Consider the following 20822-nt stretch of genomic DNA (forward strand, 5'->3'; position numbering starts at 1 on the left):
TCACCACCCTTTTACTCCTACCCTCCTCACCACCCTTTTTTTACTCTACCCTCCCTCTCCAACCTTTTACTCCTACCCTCCTCACCACCTTGTACTCCTACCCTCCTCTCCACCCCCCTTTACTCCTACCCTCCTCACCACCCTTTTCTCTACCCCCTCCACCCTTCTACTCCTACCCTCCTCACCACCCTTTTACTCCTACCCTCTCACCACCCCTTTTACGTCTATCCTCCTCTCCACCACTTTTACTCCTCTCCTCCTCCTCCACCCTTTTACTCCTATCCTCCTCTCCACCATTCTATCCTACCCTCCTCACCACCCCTTTTATCTCCACCCTCCTCTCCACCCTTCTTCTACTACCTACCCTCCTTTCTCACCCTTTTACTCCTATCCTCCTCTCTCCAACCCCTTCTACTCCTACCCTCTTCCCCACCCTTTTACTTCCTGCCCCTCTCACCACCCTTTTACTCCTTACCATCCCTCTCCACCCTTTTACTCCTATCTCCTCACCACCACCCTTCTACTCTACCCTCCTCCCCACCCTTCTCTCCACCCTTTTACTCCCACCCTCCTCACCACCCTTTTACTCCTACCCTCTCACCACTCTTTTACTCCTATCCTCCTCTCTACCCTTTTACTCCTCTCCTCCTCACCACCCTTTTACTCCTTCCCTCCTCTCCACCCTTTTACTCCTCTCCTCCTCTCCACCCTTTTACTCCTATCCTCCTCTCCACCCTTCTACTCCTACCCTCCTCACCACCCTTTTACTCCTTCCCTCCTCTCCACCCTTTTACTCCTCTCCTCCTCTCCACCCTTTTACTCCTATCCTCCTCTCCACCCTTCTACTCCTACCCTCCTCACCACCCTTTTTCTCCTTCCCTCCTCTCCCCCTTTACCTCTTCCTCCTCTCCACCCTTTTACTCCTATCCTCCTCTCCACCCTTCTACTCCTACCCTCCTCTCCACCCTTTTACTCCTTCCCTCCTCTCCACCCTTTTACTCCTATCTTCCTCTCCACCCTTTAGCTTCTACCCTCCTCTATTATAAAATGTGTACAGTGATACTGTCTCTCTACAGCAAGAAACTTGTTCCGCTCTGAACATTTTCTCTTATAATTTACCACTCTCTACTCCTCTCATTGCATAAAATTGACCCCTTTGGGGTTCATAGTCTTGCAAACCCACATGGTGACATCACCAATGCTGGTGACATGAAGAAAGCACCCAGTACACTAAATGAAGTGCATCTAGGAAGGGCATCAGGAAGAGCATCTAGCCACAGAAACCAAGCTAAAGCAGGCATTGGAACCTGATGCAAAGATTGGATCCAGCAGATCCTCCCAAACTGTCCACCCCACATCAGCATGAAACACGGACTTTGAATATTGGTGATAGGGATGCTCACTTGCCTCCTGGAAGATGATATAAATTCCCTGACTGAGAACTTTAAAGTGTTTCCTGATAGAAAGGCCAAAAACTTAGACATGTGAACAAAACAGTTCTGTGGCCCATCTAGGAGAGCATTGACTTCAAGTAAGAAGTGACTTGGACATGTCAATACAAGGAAAACAGGAAAACAGTTATACAAAGGAAGAATAATAATAATGCCATTGAGAGGGTGATAACAGCAACAACAACAACAGCAGATAACAATGAAGATGAAAGATGTAAACTTATGTTATCTAATTAAGATATAATACTTACCCAAATGTTTGCAAGAAAGGGAACATAAAGAATTTTCCTTGACAGTGACTCTAAACCAACAACAATAAAGTTCAAAAGGGTCCAAATAAACAAGTGCTCCCTCATTCCGTGCCAGTAAAACACATAGCAGAAACTCACAGCAGATGCAAGAAGTTGTTTTATTATGCCATTATGAGATCCACCAGCAGGAACATAAATATACCTGAAAGAGAACGGAAATAAATATCTTAATAAGAAATAAGGTTAATTTCAAGCTCTTACCAGTCATGGCTGTGTAATTAACTTGACTGTGTAATTAACATGGCTGTGTAATTAACTTGACTGTGTAATTAACATGGCTGTGTAATTAACTTGACTGTGTGGCCGTGTGGTAAGAAGTTTCCTTCCCAACCACATGGTTCCAGGTTCAGTCTATCTATGTGTGTGTCTGTGTTTGTCTTCCACTATCATTTGACAACTGGTGTTGATGTGTTTACATCCATTTAACTTAGCGGTTTGACAAAAGAGACCAACAGAACAAGTACAAGACTTTTAAAAAATAAGTACTGGAATCAATTTGTCTTCAAGGCAGTGCCCCAGTATGGCCACAGTCTAAATGACTGAGACAAGTAAGGTATGCTTTTGGGATCCATTCCACTTCATGGCACCTTGGGCAAGTTATTTCTACTCCAGATTTGGGCTGCCAAATGTTTCAATAGAGAAATCTGATAGACAGAAACTGTACAGAAGTATATATTCTCTCTCTCTCTCTCTCTCTTTCTCTCTCTCTCCTCTCTCTCTCTCTTTCTCTCTCTCTCTCTCTCTCTCTCTCTCTCTCTCTCTCTCTCTCTCTCTTTCTATCTGCATGCATGTGTATGTGTTCAATATGCCACAGAGCTCAGCAATTTCTATATATGAAGACCCATGGAATTATTAAATATCTAACTTTAAACATAAATGTTGGTGGCAGAATTGGTACGGACACAGAAAATGCCCCAATAAGTGTTGACCAATACACGCCAATAGAGGAAAAGCAGATGCAAAAATGATGATGAAATGAGCAATGCGATAAATTCCAGTTGCAATGTATTGAAAGGAGAGAGACTTCTAAAGACCAAAATAATGAAATGGGGGAAATCCAAAGCTGTAATTGTTGATGCAGATATCACTCTGCTATGTAGTCATGGACAGATTTACTGGAGCAGGCTTAGAGTACAAAAGTAACAAACTAAAATCAACTTGCGAGTAACTCCCGAGCTCTACATCTGCAAATACTAGCAAACAGTTGAAGAATTGACTGTTTGTGGCAGCCTGTGAGTTATAGCTTCCTATAGCCAAATGAAAATATGAACCTAAAGAACAACACTTTCTCTTCTACACCATCTTTGAATTTCATTCGATGCTGGATCCTGAGCCTAACTTATTACTAACACGCAATCTCTGCTGCTCCAGAAAACAGTGTTGTTAGGGACAGCTCGGATACTGAGGAAGGTTCTTAGTATTTTGACCACATTCTTGGATAAGTGAGTGTTTGGGTATATTCAGTACTGCAGACAACATAAGAGAATTAATTAGCTTTAGTATGAAGAAACGGAAAGTAGATCTCTACTCTGATGACAGCCTTATGGAAAATTAATATAAAGAGAAGAATTTTCCAAGGAGATTCATTATTCCCTTTAATATTTGTCTTATGTTTAATCTCCCTCAGTTTAGTAGGAATGAAATCAGAGCTAAATGGTCCGAACCTAGTGAAGGCTGTAAATATTTGGGTATTTTAGATACTCAGCAGCTTTTGTAGATTGGACAAAATCTGAATTAGTAAATCCAGACAGAAGAACTATAAAAGAATTTGATATGGACGGAAGACTATACTAATCTAGAAAGGAAGATGGAAGAGGGTTAATATCAGTAGAAGACTGCCTAGAGTTAGCTAAAGTAGATATAGACTGCTATATAGGTAATAGTGAAGAAATTTTATTAAGAGCTGCTAGAGTCACAGTAGGACATAGGGGAAACCAAAAAGCCAAATGAAGTTAAAAACCAGAAAAAGAAGTAAGATTATCAGATTGGCAAGAGGAGGCTTTGTATGGCAGATTTCCAAAGATTATTATAGGAAATAGTAATAGTGAGACATGATTATGATTGCAGAAAGGAAGGCTGAAAAAGAGACAAAAAGTTTAATAGCAGCACAAGATCAGGCATTGAGGACTAATTGAATAAAAGCCAAGATAGACAAAAACCAAATAGAGTCTCAATGTAAGTAATATAAATCAAAAGAGGAAAGTGCTACTCATATAGTAAGTGAATGTAGCATATTGGTACATATTGGTACAGAAAAAAAATACAAGAAAATACTTGACAACCTGCAGAGAGTAATCCACTGGGTGTTATGTAGAAAGCTAGGATTTGACCATACTGATAAATGGTATGGACATCAACCTAGTAAAATGCTAGAAAATAAGAAATATAAGATTTTGTGGGATTTTAACATTAAGACTGAAATAATAATAGAAGGTAGAAGCCCTGATTTAGTAGTAATAGACAAATAGAATAGAAAGTGGCAGGTAATTGACTTTAAAGTCCCAAATGTTGAGAAGTATAGGAGTCAGAGAATTGCAAGATTTTGTGGAACTCTCCTATTCAAAGAGACAAGAAGCTAGAAAATAACAAACCAAATATAGCAACAATAGACATGGGAAGGCAAATGGATTCATGTCCATTTGATTCTAGAATTATAAAGAAAGAAAATGAAAAACAAAAAAAAAATACAAACATCTAAAATTTGAAATTGCAAGAACTTGAAGTTTGAAAACTATAAAGGTTTTGCCTATAATAATTGGTGCATTGGGAACTGTAAGCAAAGACATAGACAAATGGTTGAAAGAGATTGGAATAGAATGTCTTGTAGAGCTTCTATCAGGAGAGCCTTAAGCACTTGAAAGACTATTAAAAGATTGTGGATACCAAAGGTATGAAACTTTAAGGGAGGAGACCTGTCAATTATATCGACCCCAGTGTATAACTGGTACTTAATTTATCAACTCAAAAGAATAATAAAGAACAATAATAATAGATATTCTCTTTTAGAAGGCATAATAAGATCTCTCATAAAGCTTTTATGCATTGTGTGCATGTATATATACAGGGGTTGGACAAAATAATATAGGCACCTAGCATCATAACATCATAATTTTGAAATATCTATAAAACCGCCAAAAACTTGTTTATTTTTATGTTTTTTGATTTATTATATTTCTTGCTAAAATTGCTGTTTCTTTTCAGATATCATCAGGAAAAGGTAATTAAAATTCATTAAAATGACAGTTGGTGCTCATATAACAGGTGCTAGCAGAACGAAAACAGCCAAAATGTTTGCTGTATGAAGAAGTACTGTCTTGAAAGTAATGACAGCCTTTGAGGAAGAGGGAAAAACCTCCTCGTCGAAACAAAACTCCGGAAGAAAACCAAAACTTTCAGAAAGGGACCGTCTGACTCTTACACGAATTGTTAGAAAAGATCACAAAAGTACAGCTCCCAAAATTACTGCAGAGCTTAATGACCACCTTGAGAACCCAGTTTCCACAAAAACTGTTTGCCAGGAGCTGCACAAAGCCGGATTTCACAAGAGGGCTGCAATCAGAAAACCACTACCTTCAAAAACAAATGTTGCAAATGAGTGGCGTAAAATCCTACAGAATTGGTCCCTAGAGCAGTGGAAGAATGTTATTTTCTCGGACGAGTCATCTTTTACCTTATTTCCGACCACCGGCCGAGTATACGTGTAGAGACAGCCAAAAGAAGCATTTGATCCAGACTGTCTTCTTCCAACTGTTAAACGTGGAGGAGGATCAATGATGATTTGGGGGGCCATATCTTGGAAATCCGCCGACCCAATGGTTTCCCTTCATGATTCAGGATGATAATGCACCGATTCACACAGCTTAAAGTTGTTACTGAATGGCACAAGGAACATTCTAGTGAAGTTGAACATCTTATCTGGCCACCACAGTCCCCAGATCTCAATATTATCGAACATTTATGGTGCATTTTAGAAAAACAAGTAAGGAGTCGATTTCCTCCACAATCATCAATACAAGAACCGGAGACTGTTTTAGCTGAAGAATGGACAAAAGTTCCTTTGGAAACAATTGAAACTTTGTACAGGTCCACACCCCGTAGAATTCAAGCTGTAGTTACTACCAAAGGCAGTCCTACCCCATATTAAAATAAATTTGTTTGAAATTTTAAGGTGTTTCCATTATTTTGTCCAACCGCTGTATATATACATATATATATATATATATCATCATCATCATCATCATCATTTAGCGTCCGTTTTCCATGCTAGCATGGGTTGGACGGTTCAACTGGGGTCTGTGAAGCTGGAAGGCTTCATCAGGCCCAGTCAGATCTGGCAGTGTTTCTACGGCTGGATGCCCTTCCTAACGCCAACCACTCCATGAGTGTAGTGGGTGCTTTTTACGTGCTGCCCGCACAGGTGCCAGACAGAGCTGGCAAACGGCCACGAACGGATGGTGCTTTTACGTGTCACCGGCACGGGGGCCAGACAGAGCTGGCAAACGGACACGAACGGATGGTGCTTTTACGTGCCACCAACACGGGGGCCAGACAGAGCTGGCAAACGGCCACGAAACGGATGGTGCTTTTACATGTCACCGGCACGGGCGCCAGACAGAGCTGGCAAACGGCCACGAACGGATGGTGCTTTTACGTGTCACCGGCACGGGGGCCAGGCGAGGCTGGCAACGGACATGAACGGATGGTGCTTTTACGTGCCACCAACACGGGGGCCAGACAGAGCTGGCAAACGGCCACGAAACAGATGGTGCTTTTACATGTCACCAGCACAGGGGCCAGACAGAGCTGGCAAACGGCTACGAACGGATGGTGCTTTTACGTGTCACCTGCACGGGGGCCAGGCGAGGCTGGCAACGGCCACGAACGGATGGTGCTTTTACGTGCCACCAACACGGGGGCCAGACAGAGCTGGCAAACGGCCACGAAACGGATGGTGCTTTTACATGTCACCAGCACGGGGGCCAGACAGAGCTGGCAAACGGCCACGAACGGATGGTGCTTTTACGTGTCACCTGCACGGGGGCCAGGCGAGGCTGGCAACGGCCACGAACGGATGGTGTTTTTACGTGCCACCAACACGGAGGCTAGACGGAGCGGCGCCGGCAACGACCACGATCGGATGGTTCGCTTAACCACAGCTGCAATTCCCACTGATGTTGATCAACCTCAATTTGGTTCTGCTTTCTGATATATGAATTGATTTGGTTTGATTTTGATTTTGACTGACTGTTCTCACTGGTCTTGCCGGGTTTTCTCACGCACAGCATACTTCCAAAGGTGTCGGTCTCTGGTCATATATATATATATATATAATATATATATATATATATATATATATATATTTGATAGTCTATAAGAATTATTTAATACAGTTTTTGTAGCGTAAAGGTGATTTTTAAAAAACTGTTTTTTAATAAAATGCTATGAAATCTTTTATTTTGGTTACTAATGTTTTTGGGGAAGAAGTTTTTTTTTCTAATGTATTTTTTTTAAACACACATACTCTTGTATAGTAATTTTCCTTTATTTCTCTACCAGCAAAAAAAAACATGCCCCTGAATTACATCATCACTTTCTAACACCTTTTAACCATTTTTCTGTCAAGATTCTATGATACATTAGGTATTCAAAAGTATATAATTTAACATATAATCTATTCCAGCCAAGTCTAGATTACCACAAATAAATTTAATTATCCCTCTACAACTTCTTCATATTTTATAATTAATTTCTATAATCTGCTTTATTACACACACTTTCAGAGATTTCTGTCAAAAAATGTTTGGTCTATATTCCCACCAGAAACTTGTGGGAAAGCTGAAGTTCTATATTGTAATGAAAAGCCTCTTAATTTTTAGAAGGAAAACAAAATCAAATACCTAGAAAACAGCAACAAAACAAGAATCTGTTTTCTGTTTTCCAGTTATAGAAACAGAAGCAGTAGAAAGTAGTCAGCAGAAAGAAACTTGACAAAAATGAAAAATAAATTCTAAACAAAACTGCAAAGAAAACCCTAAAAGTCCAATAGTGTGAGAAAGAACCTCTTGTTTCAACTTTGATTCCTGTTCATCTGATCCTATGCTGTGCTGTAACATCATATTCTTCTGATCATTCCTTACCATCACCTTTTCTGCAGAATTTTAGGGTTTCCTTTGTTTTAAAATTTATATTTTTTATTTTTTTCAAGCTTCTTTATTTATATTTTTTTTTTTTTGCTACTGTTTGCTTCTTAAGTTTCCATGTCTTAGAAAAATGGAAAACAGATTCTTATTTTATTGGAGTATCCTGGATAGTCGTTTCAGTGTGTTAATTATCCCACCCCCTTCTTTTGGTATCTTTCCCCACCCACTTCCTCTTCACCACCCAGCTTGCATAATGTTTTATATTAGATTACATTTTCAGATTAACTGAAACATATTATTACCTCTGGTCGATATCATTATGTCAATCCTAGAAAAAAAAAAAATGGCTAGCCCCAGAGTTGAACTTTAAAGACCAAAAACATTAAAATATCAGGAAGTAATGATTATCGCTATCATTGCATCAATCATTTCAGTATTTCATACATTGATAGAATTTGTAAGGTGTGTGTGAGAAAACTTTCAACAATAAATTCCATTGTATCCTCATATAAAAGAGAAGAGAGTGGCAGATGGTGGGAGGAGGAGGGAGAAGAAGGAGAGAGTTGGAGAGAACATTCTTTTCAATGATGTACTTAATACTAGAAGAAAAAAAAAAAAGATCTACATCCATCCTTATTTCAATAACTTAGGCGTTCTTCAATTGTCTATATATTGTTGTAAACATGCATGAACTGTATTTTATTATCTCATATGAGAATTGTGAGATATATATTAAAGGGATTAATTGTAGCCTGAGATGAAAAAAGGTTTGACAACACTCAAACAGATGACAGCGACGAAAAGAAAAGATAAGAGCAGTTGTTCATTGAATAATATCGGCTGAGTATCCATAGAAGAAAACATTAATTTATATGAAGTGGGATGCAACTTAAAACAGAATGAGATACAGGGAAATGCGCATGCAGACGCACACCAAACACACACACCAGTCATTCACTATACAACCACATATATATATATACGTATGTGTGTGTGTATACACACACACACACACGCACAAACCTATATATTTATATATTCATATATGTATAACACCCATACATATACATATATACACACATATCCATATATACACACACACACTCAAACACTCACATATATGCACACTACACTCACACACACATATATATATGTATATTTATATGTATATATTGTGTGTGACTGTATGTACATATAGACATGTTTATACATGTGTGTGTATATCTATGTATATGTATATATATATATATACATTACATATACATATATATTATATATATATATACATTATATATATATTCTAATATATACATACATTGCATATATATATATGTACATATATAAACACATATTTATAAATGTGTGTAAATGTGTGCGTGTGATTGTATGTATGTATATATATATATACTTATGAAGTAATGTATGTTTACCTTTGCATTGTGAGTGACCAAGAGAGAGAGAGAGAAAGAGAGAGAGAGAGAGAGAGGACTGGAAGATAAGTAGTTTATCTTAGACATAATGGTAAGCTGTGCTTGATAACAAAAGAAAATATTAACTATACATCAGATATTCTGAATGGAAAAACTTGATGGGAGGAGAAATAATGAAGACTCAGAAGAAAGAGAAGAGGTAAACTAGAGAATGAAGAGCAGAGAAGATAAGCTAGTAGAGAGAGAGAGAGAGAGAGAGAGAAACTGTGGGAGAAAGAGAGATGCATGGTGTGTATGTATGTGTGTGCATGTATGCATTTGTGTACATGTATGCATATGTTCAAGCTTGATGCATAAATATACACACAGTTTCTGCCGGCAAATGAAATTGCTAAATCAGTCACACTCAAATACTAACGTCACAACACACACACACACACACACACACACACAGACACAGACACACACACACACACACACACACACACACACTCAGAGTCATGCACAAGTGGAAGTATCTTCATAATAGGGCAGAAACAGTTGCAAGTTATGGAAAGGTTTGGAAACCATGGCCTGCAGACAGACTGGAATTGCTAACATTGAATCCAAGACGTTTATTTCTGACATCAATGAGAGGGTGTACCATTCTACAAAAGAATAGTTTCAGCAACTAGGTGTTGTGTCATTAAAAGACATTATCTTCAATTTGTAAGAGTGATGCCAGCACAAGTGTACATGCTTCAATGATTAAACATTAGCATCATCATCATTATCACCATCATTAACAGCACAGCATTTCATAAAAGAAGAGTGTTCTTTTTACTTTGCATTTTTTTTTTTTTTTTTCACAAGTATTCCAGAAGATTTGAAGGAATATTTTTCCTTATTCTGAACAAGTACGCATACAATATATTCAATAAAAGCTTCCATGCAGATTGCAACAATAAAAATATGCTTTACTGAAAAGAGAACAAAATAAATATTTTTATCTTTTTTTATATTACATTTGATGTTCCATGCCGATATGAGTTGGAGACTTCTGCAAAATTTAAGCACAAACCTTCAATTATTAAAACTTTATATTGAATCTAATAAACATTCTTCAGAACAACAGAATTCCAACCATTTTATAAAGCGTTATATTCTTCACATTTTAGTTTGTGTCTCTCTCTGCTTCTATAACTACAGCAATCAATAAAACATTTTCACCAGCCATACTCTAGCTGCCGTTAACTTCTTTCAAACGGGTATGATGTACCCAAAGTGAGAACTTCTACATGGTCAACAGACTTGCTAGAAATAGCAACATGCGAACCATAGTTACTCAACCTGTTAGAGATAACAGTCAAATCTCCTTCAGATCACACCTGTTTAAAATAAGAAAACATACATTAAATAATGCAGACCACAAGATCTGGAAAAGTAACACAGGTTGGTCATGAACGGAATGCTTTTGATGAGAGGACTGTTTGATTATAGTCTGATCTGGATTGAACAACAACAACAACAACAACAGCTGTAATCTAACCCTAGCCTTGCTAACATCCATTTCTACTACATATCTATTCCACATTTCATTGGTGGCTTACCTCAACCCAAGCAATCACAAACTATCACCATAAATTATATGTTTCTTAGAAATTGTGTTCAATCACCATAACCCTAACCCTCATGCACATTTCTCTCCACAAAACCCTATCCACCATTTCCATCTATTATACATTAAAAGTCAGTTTCAATCTTGCCTGAAATGTTACTCAGCAAAACTGGTACATAATCGGTAAATACTATGAATTAAGTTTACTCTGAAATGTTAATATAAATCGAATGAAATACGTTTCGCAAAAATTGGTAAAGTAGTTTTCAAGGTATTAGAGATTTTCAGGGTATAAATACCCAAAATGGTACATAATGGGGAAAATGTTCCGAAAATAATCTTCATCCTGAAAGAGGAGAAACTCTTACCTTTCTTTAAGACAGTAAGTTTTTTCGAGTGCATTCAACATATTTGGCTGCAATTTCTAGAATGCCCTACTACCACATAACAGCTATTTGCAATAAAGGACCCAAAATACCTGTTATATGGTAGCAGGGCATGCAAGAAATAGAAGCCAAATCTTTCCTTTTCTGGGGAAAGGAGCCATTTATATGTGATTTCGATGTCACATTCGTTGAAAGCATGCAAAATAACCTGGAAAAGAAAAAATCCCACAAAACAAAACTCTGTTGCTGGGAAACTCAGAGTTTCCTGATGACCCAATGGGTCATGGGTGGTCTAGTGCAAGTTATAATTCCTTATAGCCTATTTTTAATTTCTCGTCTTCATCATCATCATCATCCTTGCACATGTTCAATCCACAGCTGGACAAAGGCCTCAGCATGTTGCCCCGACCAACCATAATCTGGTGTTTTCCTCATCCATGTTTCAGTGCCAAAGAGAATTTAACAAAGTCTTCATTGCAGCTTCTGCAAGATCTTCTCCACCTTCCTTTTTCTGGGTGTGGTGTCCACTCTGTCATTTTGCTATTCCACTTTTTGTCCCTTCATCTAAACATGTGTCACACAGAAGACCAGTTCACAATTCATATTTTCCTCGTAGTATTCATTAAACCTGTTACTACTCTTTTCATAATGTTTAATATATATCATTTTTTTTTTTTAAACCTAGCTTCATTCAATATATTCAAATAAAAATAAAACTTACCTTTTCATAAATGAATATAATCCTCGGTCAAAATGCCTGCAAAAAATAATGAAAAAATGTATTTTGTATATTTTCTGTTTTTCCTCAATCAAAAAAAAAAATATAAAAACTAATGTAAAATTATATTTCAATAAAAAGTAAGATTTTATTTTATCGTTTTGCATTTATTCTTTTACTCTTTTACTTGTTTCAGTCATTTGGCTGTAGCCATGCTGGAGCACTGCCTTAAAGGGATTTTTGGTCAGAGAAATCAACCCCAGAAATTATTCTTTGTAAGCCTAGTATTTATTCTATTGGTCTCTTTTGCCGAACTGCTAAGTTACAGGGATGTAAACATACCAACATTTGTTGTCAAATGATAGTTAGGGGACAAACACAAGCACAAACACACACACACACACCACACACACACACACACACACACACACACATATGATGAGCTTCTTTCAGTTTCTGTCTACCAAATCCACTCACAAGGCTTTGGTCTACTGGAACCATGTGGTTGGGAAGCAAGCTTCTTACTACACAAGCATGCATTTAATTAACATTCTCTAATTAAATTAGGTAGAAGGCAGTATTTTTTTTTTTAACTGGTCTTTCATTCTGACTCCAACTCCCTTTCTTTATACAAGCTTCCTTATACAAGTCCACCTGAGACTACTTCTTGTTTTATGACAGAAAACATCCTGTCTTAAAATGTTCACATTTCAACAAAAACTTTCAAAAACCATTCCTTTCTATTCCTTTTATGCTTTACCTGTTTCACTCATTAGACAGCAGCCTCACTGGAAGAATTTTAAGTCAAATGAATCAGCCCAATGAGAAAAAAATTTGTTAAGCCTGCTTCTTATCCTATCAATCTCTTTTTCTGAACTGCTAAGTAACATGGATGTAAACACACCAACACCAGTTGTCAACTGGTGGTGGGGAAAAACAAAGACACAAAAACACACCAACATAGACACATATTCATATAGACACATAGACACATATACACATATACACATATACACATAGACACATATACACATATACACATATACACATAGACACATATACACATATACATATAGACACATATACACATAGACACATATACACATAGACACATATACATATAGACACATATACACATAGACACATATACAAATATACACATAGACACATATACATATAGACACATATACATATAGACACATATACACAGACACATAGACACATATACACATATACATATAGACACATATACACATAGACACATATTCATATAGACACATATACACATATACACATAGACACATATACACATAGACACATATTCATATAGACACATATACACATATATACATAGACACATATACACATATACACATATACATATAGACACATATACACATATACACATAAACACATTGACACATATTCATATAGACACATATACACATATACACATAGACACATACATAGACACACATACACATAGACACATATACACATATACATATAGACACATAAACATATAAACACATAGACACATAGACACATATATACATAGACACACATACACATAGACACATATACACATATACATATAGACACATAAACATATAAACACATAGACACATACACAACAGGCTTCTTTCAGTTTCCATGTCTACCATTTCCATTCACAAGGTTCTGGTCAGTCTGAGGCTATAGTAAAAGACACTTGCGAATTTTTTGAAGACATTATCAACACCGTAAGATATTGCTCAGATATTGCCTATCCATTTGTAGGGGCCAACTCACTGAAAGTGAAATTAAAAGTGCATACTTTCAGCAAGATGGAGCTACAGCACATACTTCATGCATCACCATGGCACTACTTCAAGAGTTTTTCCGTGAGCGGATTATTTTGAAGGGACTTTAGCCACCAAGATCACCTGATATAACACCGCAAGACATTTTTTCTGGGGACCAAGTAAAGGGTCAGTGTACAAGAATCACCCGAAAAGCATCAATGAGCTAAAAGACACAAGCATAACCTTTACACAGTCCATAGCATGTCAGACTCTCCAAGATGTATTTCAAAACATGTGTGGAAGAGTCAACTTATTATTAAAAATGAAGGACGACACTTTCAAACACCTCTTATAAAGTTTGTTAAAGTCTGGTAAAGTCTAATATATTCTTTTGTAGTCTTATACCACCTTATAAATATTTATTTTGCAATAAAACACTGCGGAGAGATCTTCGAAGACCCTGTCCCTTCTATGAACAGTTCAAAATCATACCACCCTGCCTCAGAAGTTTATTCATGAAGTAAATGGTGATTTATATATTTTGCTTACATACTATCACTTGTTTGTGGTGGTTCACAGGTATGTTATTAACCACTCAGGTGTTACTAGAATGCTGTGAGGAAGAGTGGCTTAAATACATTAATCTTAGTTGAGTAATGTTAGTCATAGTTTGCTTCGAAGTTGATTTTCAATTTGAGAGAATCTAGGTAGAGTCATTATGTCAATATTATTAACATGCGCACTGGTTATTAATATTGGCATAATGAATCTCCCAAGACAACTAAATTTGTTTCACATAAAGAATTTTGCAAACCAGATACAAAAACAAAGTAGAATCTTGGTAATAATTTACATTGAATAATACTTTTCCAAACCCTTCTTACTGCAATAATTATTTTCAGATTCAAAGTTTCTTTTGACATGTTTTATCATTTTATACATAAACTCAACTAATTCTTAATGCTTTAATTTCATTCTGATATCCTCATCAATGTGTTAACGTCTATTTTTCCAGGCTTGCATGGGTCAAACGAAAGCCTGTTTAGACAGTTTTTGTTCTTTTGTTTTTTTTTCTATGGCCAAATGCCCTGCCTGAAACCTCCATTTGTTTCCAAGTGAGGTAAGAACAATTCCAGTCTACAGAACAACCAATAGACCAGATATGTCTTTTTTTTTAAAGGGGAGAATTGGAAACAAATGGCACTGGTTGCACAAGTCTTTTGCTTACAATCAAGGGGCAGTTGCCACCACTATGACTACTATGACAACTACTACTATTACTACTCAAACTTGCCCTGTCCAGAGTGTCACTCGTTGAAATCTTCAGTTCTCCAACTCATGTAGCATTCTTCGAAAACTGGGGTCAAGGGAAGAAACAATGAAGAAAGGAAGAAAGAAGTAATACACAAAAGACAGCTGATGCCAAAAATCATTGGTAATTGACCAGCCATGACCACCCAACCAGAATGACTGACCTATGCCAACACAAATATAAACAACAGCAAAAAGAAAGTCCCACGTGGTATTGCGATATTTTCAAAAGTGTTCAGATTTATCAAAATTCTTGGTCAGTGAACAGGCTGCATTTCTGAGTAACAAAAATGTTCACATTATTTTACCAAAATAAAAATGTTTAAGAGAAGTTAACAGTCTTTGTGCATTTCTGAATGCCTAAATTATGTCTTCCAGGCTGCAATTTATATATATATTGCTAAACCTCGCTAAGATAAATATTTCAATTACCTGAAGATTGACTGTAACCATAACTCGAATTATTACGAATTGGACAGCCATGAAACGATCGTAGTGTTTTACTCATTATCTTTTATTAAACTTTTAATACTTTTGATATATTTAAAATAATATAAATTAATTAATTTTATGTATTGGCTTAAGTTTTTCATTGTTTGATTTGCCTAATAGTGGTTTTATCTCTAATTTAATATAAAATATATATATACACACACACACAGCTGTCCTTGTCCATACACATCACATGACCAAACCAGTGGAATTGCCTCTCTTGCACACTACATCTGATTCCCCTTATGTGTAAGCATCTTGAGAGAAAAGTTAAGCATAAGAGGAATCAGATGTAATGTGCAAGAGAGGCGACTGCACTGGTATGGTCATGTGATGCATATGGACGAGAGCAGTTGCCTAAAGAGGTGCTAGTCTTTAACTGTGGAAGGAACCTGTGGTAGAGGTAGACCCAGGAAGACATGGGACAAGGTGATGAAGTATGATCTTCAAACCTTGAACCTCACAGAGGCAATGACTTTGGCAATGTGTTCTGCTTAAGAGGACCTGTCAAGCCAAGTGCACCTGTGCTAGTGCTACATAATAAAATCAACCTTGAATGTTCAGTCTCATGGAAGCAAAGTGGCTGAGTTCCCTTTGAGTGTTGGGCGTAAGCCTTGTGGAGGCAAAGTAGCTGAGTTCCTTTCAAATATTGAGTCTCATGGAAGCAAGTGGCTATGTTCCTTTCAAGCGTTGGATGCAAGAAGCTCATTGAAAACTACAAAAAAACAACTAGAGGCTGTAAGGCAGAACAGAGGATATGCTACAAAATATTAACAATCTCGTTCAATACTTTTGCACACAGTCAAATTCGAAAATTGGCAATAAAAGTACTTAAAAGCAATGTTTCTCAATTTTCCTCTATGTTTTGTTAGACAATGTTCATTAAAATATTTGAAAAATCATTCAAATTGAACGATTTTTTTATTGTAAAATCTATGAAAAAAAACGATGTGTTAAATACTTTTGCTACCCACTGTATATATATATATACTTACTATAAGGTGAGCACAAGTGTGTACGTACATCACTATATATATATAAATATAAATGGAACAAAAACGTAATAGAAGACAATAAAACATTCAGACAGATAAATGATACAAAGGCGAAGAGGAGAAACAACAATTAGAAGGACAGGGAAAAAAAGACAGGTCATTCATGGCCTTCTTTCCTCAGTCAAGTTACCAGAAGTCCTTACTGTTTTGGGCAGTTCCACTTGAGACAGTTCAATCTGGTTGTCCCCAAAAAGTCTATTGCATTTTTGTTTCATTTATATTTATATATACTTATAGCGGCATATGTACACACTTGTGCTCATCTTGTAAGTATGTATCTAAATTTTGTACGACTGTTTTACTCTATCTTTTAGTCCCCTCATATTTTCTTCCTCTTTTTCTTGCTTTCCCTCTCTCACATTTCTTGGTCCTCTCTTTCTTTAACTCCCACTTTTCCTCCTCGTTTATCTCTCCTGTACCTTTCCCTTTGTCTCTTTGATTTTTTTCTTATCTTTCGATCCCGCTGCCCCCTACCCCTCTCCTCTCTCCATGTGACTGGTCTCCGGCCAGCCACGATCTTTCTTTCTTGGCCTGATTGCCAACCACCAACACCTCTTATAGCCATCTCCTATGTTCCTGCCTTTAGGCTTTCTCTTCATACACGCCAGCTCAATTTAATTCATCCTCAGTCGAAAGACACCTGTTGTTATTTTTTTGTTGTTTGTATTTGTAATTGTGTACCATGTTCTCTGCTTTTTGTCTTTGTTGTCGTATATATTCACTAGCTTTCTTACAAAAAAGTCTAATGCTCTTAGCTTAGACTTTTTTGGGGGCAACCAGATTGACTGTCTCAAGTGGAACTGCCCAAAACAGTAAGGACTTCTAGTAACTTGACTGATGAAAGAAGACCACGAATGACCCATCTTGTTTTCCTTGTCCTTCTAATTGTTGTTTCTCTTGTTTGCCTTTGTATTGTCTATTGGTCTGAATGTTTTATTGTCGTCATTGCATCTTTGTTCCATATGTATATACACCTGTGTGTGTATATATATATGTGTGTGTGTGCGTGTGTGTGTGTGTGTGTAGAGTGTTTCAAGTGGTGTATAGATATTGTATATTGAGAAAAAGGAGGCAGTCAGAATTTTGAACAGTTCTTTATTAGCACATTCGTTCATTTTTTTGAACTCGTCAAGACAAGATCAAAATCAAAAATGGTAAAAGCAGAACAGTTTGTTGTTCATTTATAAGAATCGGATGTGTTTTTTGCTTTGTTTAGAAGAGGAGAATATTATTTTTGTCTTTTGCTTTTTGGAAAAGGGGGAAGAGAGAGAAAGCAAAGCAAAGCAGGAGGGGCAATAGACAGAGAGGGAGAGAGGTTTCAGGACAATCAAGAAAGATGAGAAAAAATAATAAAGTATGAGGAAAGGATGGTTCTAGGAACATTCACTTTAAACATTTTTGCTCTAGGAAAACTCACCTCAGGAATTATCGAAACTTTGCTGTATAGGAAATTTTGCCATAAGATAATTTCAAAGATATGGAGACAACATGATTTAGAGAAATTGCAGCTTTGAAAAAAATTGCTTGATATATATATATATGGGGGGAAGGGGGGGCGGGTATATATATATTTTTTATAATTCTGTTTTAGATTTAACTGGGTTTTTTTGTTTTCTTTTTGTTCTTTGTAAATGTTATCATATTTATATTGTATTACTTTTTATTTAAGAAGAATTTGTTTTGTTTTGAAAACAATATCATCTTTTAGATTGCTTTATTTTGCCCCCCCCCCCCCACCAGCTTTGCCATGCTCTTCCCCGCACTCTTTACAATTACCCAAAAGTACCCGAGAAGGAGGAAAGGCATAGGTTTGTGATGGATCGGTTTTTGTGAGTCATTTGATTCTGTTCCAAACATTGATATATTTTGGTAAGGAAAGAAAAAGCCTTGTATAGATAGGACTTTATTATCAAAAGCATTATTTAACATGTCTTTTTTCAGGGTCAAACATTAGAAAATAAATAAAAAAAAGTATAAATTTATTTAGAAACATGAAACTCTTAAAATTAACAAAAAGTAATTTATAATGTGTGCAAATTCCAAGCAATGCTTTGTAAATAAACTGCTTTGTTAATATCAATATATATTGTCTTCATTAGGACTGCATCTCCGCAATCTAAATCACACGTTTTCTTTTTCGCTAATGTGTCTTCTTTTTTCAGATACGTATTAAATGGAAGCCTTCAATGCTATTGTTTGTTCTCATCATATTATTCTGGGGTCTTTCGAAAACATTCCACAATTTAATAGGAAAAGTTGGCTGCATTTTTTGTCTTCACTTGTCTCAACCTCATTCCCCTCCTATATAGTGAATTTCAAAATATACAAATTCTTGGGGCTAATCATCATCATCAGATAGTTCAATAAAACCATCAATAACATCACACAATGGAAGAAATGCTAATGCAGAGAAGCATTTGATTTTGTCGTTAAATTCTGCATCTGTTTGATAGCGAGGCTTTAAACCTATATCCACAATGTGGTGCTCAATATTTTTATCTAAATGAAATAAACAACCTGTTCTATTTGTTGTTGGAAATACATCACAGAAAGCATTGATAATTGCTTTCTTGAAATCAACCATTAAGGTTTCAGGTTCTAATGATAGGTGTCCTTCAAAGCGCTAAAAAGTCTTCTGTAATTTACTCATGATTAGACTAGGTAGCAAAACAAAAAGACATGGTATGTTAATATTTCGTTCGACAGTATGTAATGTGAGCAACTGATAATATATATATCTGGGCTGCATTTAAAAGTACCATCACAAGCCAAATCCTTATTATTCTCAAAGTCATCTAATCCAGCTTGTGTACCATTCTCATAACTTCTCACCATTTTCAAGAAGTCTATATTATATACCCACCATCTTTTTCCGGTTGGGATTGGAGGGAGCTTGGCTTTTCTTTTGCCTCCAGCCTCTAATATTGCAAGACAAATGCGATGATCTTGGCATCAGTAACAATGCATTATCATCTAAACGAGATGAAATTTCTGCAACTAATGACCGTGCGGAAGTTTATGAATTAGTGGCTGGTGATTTCGTTTCTGCAATGTAAACTTTTGGTTTTGAAGGATGAGAAGGATGGCAATGCTCACCAAATGTTTTACATAGAGATAAATTACCATTTTCCTGCAAGGTACGCACTCTTTGTTTACATTCTCTATTTCCATATTTCCAATGTTTTTTCACTGTATTTTCCACCTCTGCTAGTTCCCACTTGAAAGACCATTGTAATGGGTTGCCTACACAAAAAATATTGTTGAATGAATAAAGAAATTTTAAATGGGTTAAGAAATTACTTTACCCCTTCTTATTGTTTCCTCTAATAATATAATAGATAGGTTGGTTGAAACAATTATATATCAAGGGAGCAATTCATCTTTATTTCAGTGAAATTGTCTTGCTGCAGCATTTCCTATGTGGCAAACTTTGTTTACAACTGTTTGATTCTAGTAATCTATTAATGAATAGGTTGGCTGAAACAATTATCTACCAAGGGAGCAATTCATCTTTTTCCGATGAAATTGTCTTGCAGCAAAATTTGTTATGCAGCGAACTTTCCTATGGCAAAATTTCCTATGCGACAAACTTTCCTATGGACAAAAATCCTGAGACGAATTTTCCTGTGGCAAACTTTCCAGATACAGGAAAGGATAGGTAGATAGATAGAGAGAGAGAGGGAGAGAGAGGGGTTTCTTTTCAGTTTGAAGTGGTCAATTCACTGAAATTTCATTACAAAGCATTTTTCTTTTTTTTTTACTCTCTCCCTTTTTCCAAAAAAAAAACAAAAACAATATTCTCCAAAAAGCATCCCATTCATATAAAAGCACCCCATTCATATAAATGAACATCCATTGTTTATGTTGGAATGGGTTAGATGATTTGACTAGGGCTGGCAAGATGGAAGGCTGAGCCAGATTCCAGTCTGATTTGGTTTGGTTTCTACAGCTGGATGCTTTTATGCAGCATAACAAGGTACTTTTATGTGACACCAGACAGGTGCTTTTATGTAACATTGCACGGGCACTTTTATGTGGCACCACAAGGATCTTTTACGTAGCACTACTATGAGTGCTTTTCATCACCAGAGGGAATGGTCTTAACACTTCTGCTGCGGAAAATGTGTTTTCTTAAGTACAGTATCTA

At 36.7% G+C, this 20822-nt stretch overlaps 2 long non-coding RNA genes across 2 annotated transcripts; one reads left to right on the forward strand and one right to left on the reverse strand.

Annotated features, from left to right (window-relative positions):
• Positions 1-1666: 1666 nt before the first annotated feature.
• On the reverse strand, positions 1667-19890 carry LOC118761657. Its single transcript, XR_004997543.1, has 3 exons — positions 19772-19890; positions 12037-12072; positions 1667-1904 (listed from the first exon to the last, which is right to left on the reverse strand). It is a non-coding gene; the product is annotated as an uncharacterized LOC118761657 (long non-coding RNA).
• On the forward strand, positions 2339-19665 carry LOC118761658. Its single transcript, XR_004997544.1, has 3 exons — positions 2339-2358; positions 3961-3964; positions 19521-19665. It is a non-coding gene; the product is annotated as an uncharacterized LOC118761658 (long non-coding RNA).
• Positions 19891-20822: the final 932 nt, after the last annotated feature.

Source organism: Octopus sinensis, unplaced genomic scaffold (genome assembly GCF_006345805.1).
Source record: "Octopus sinensis unplaced genomic scaffold, ASM634580v1 Contig16126, whole genome shotgun sequence".
Classification (NCBI taxonomy): Eukaryota; Metazoa; Mollusca; class Cephalopoda; order Octopoda; family Octopodidae; genus Octopus; species Octopus sinensis.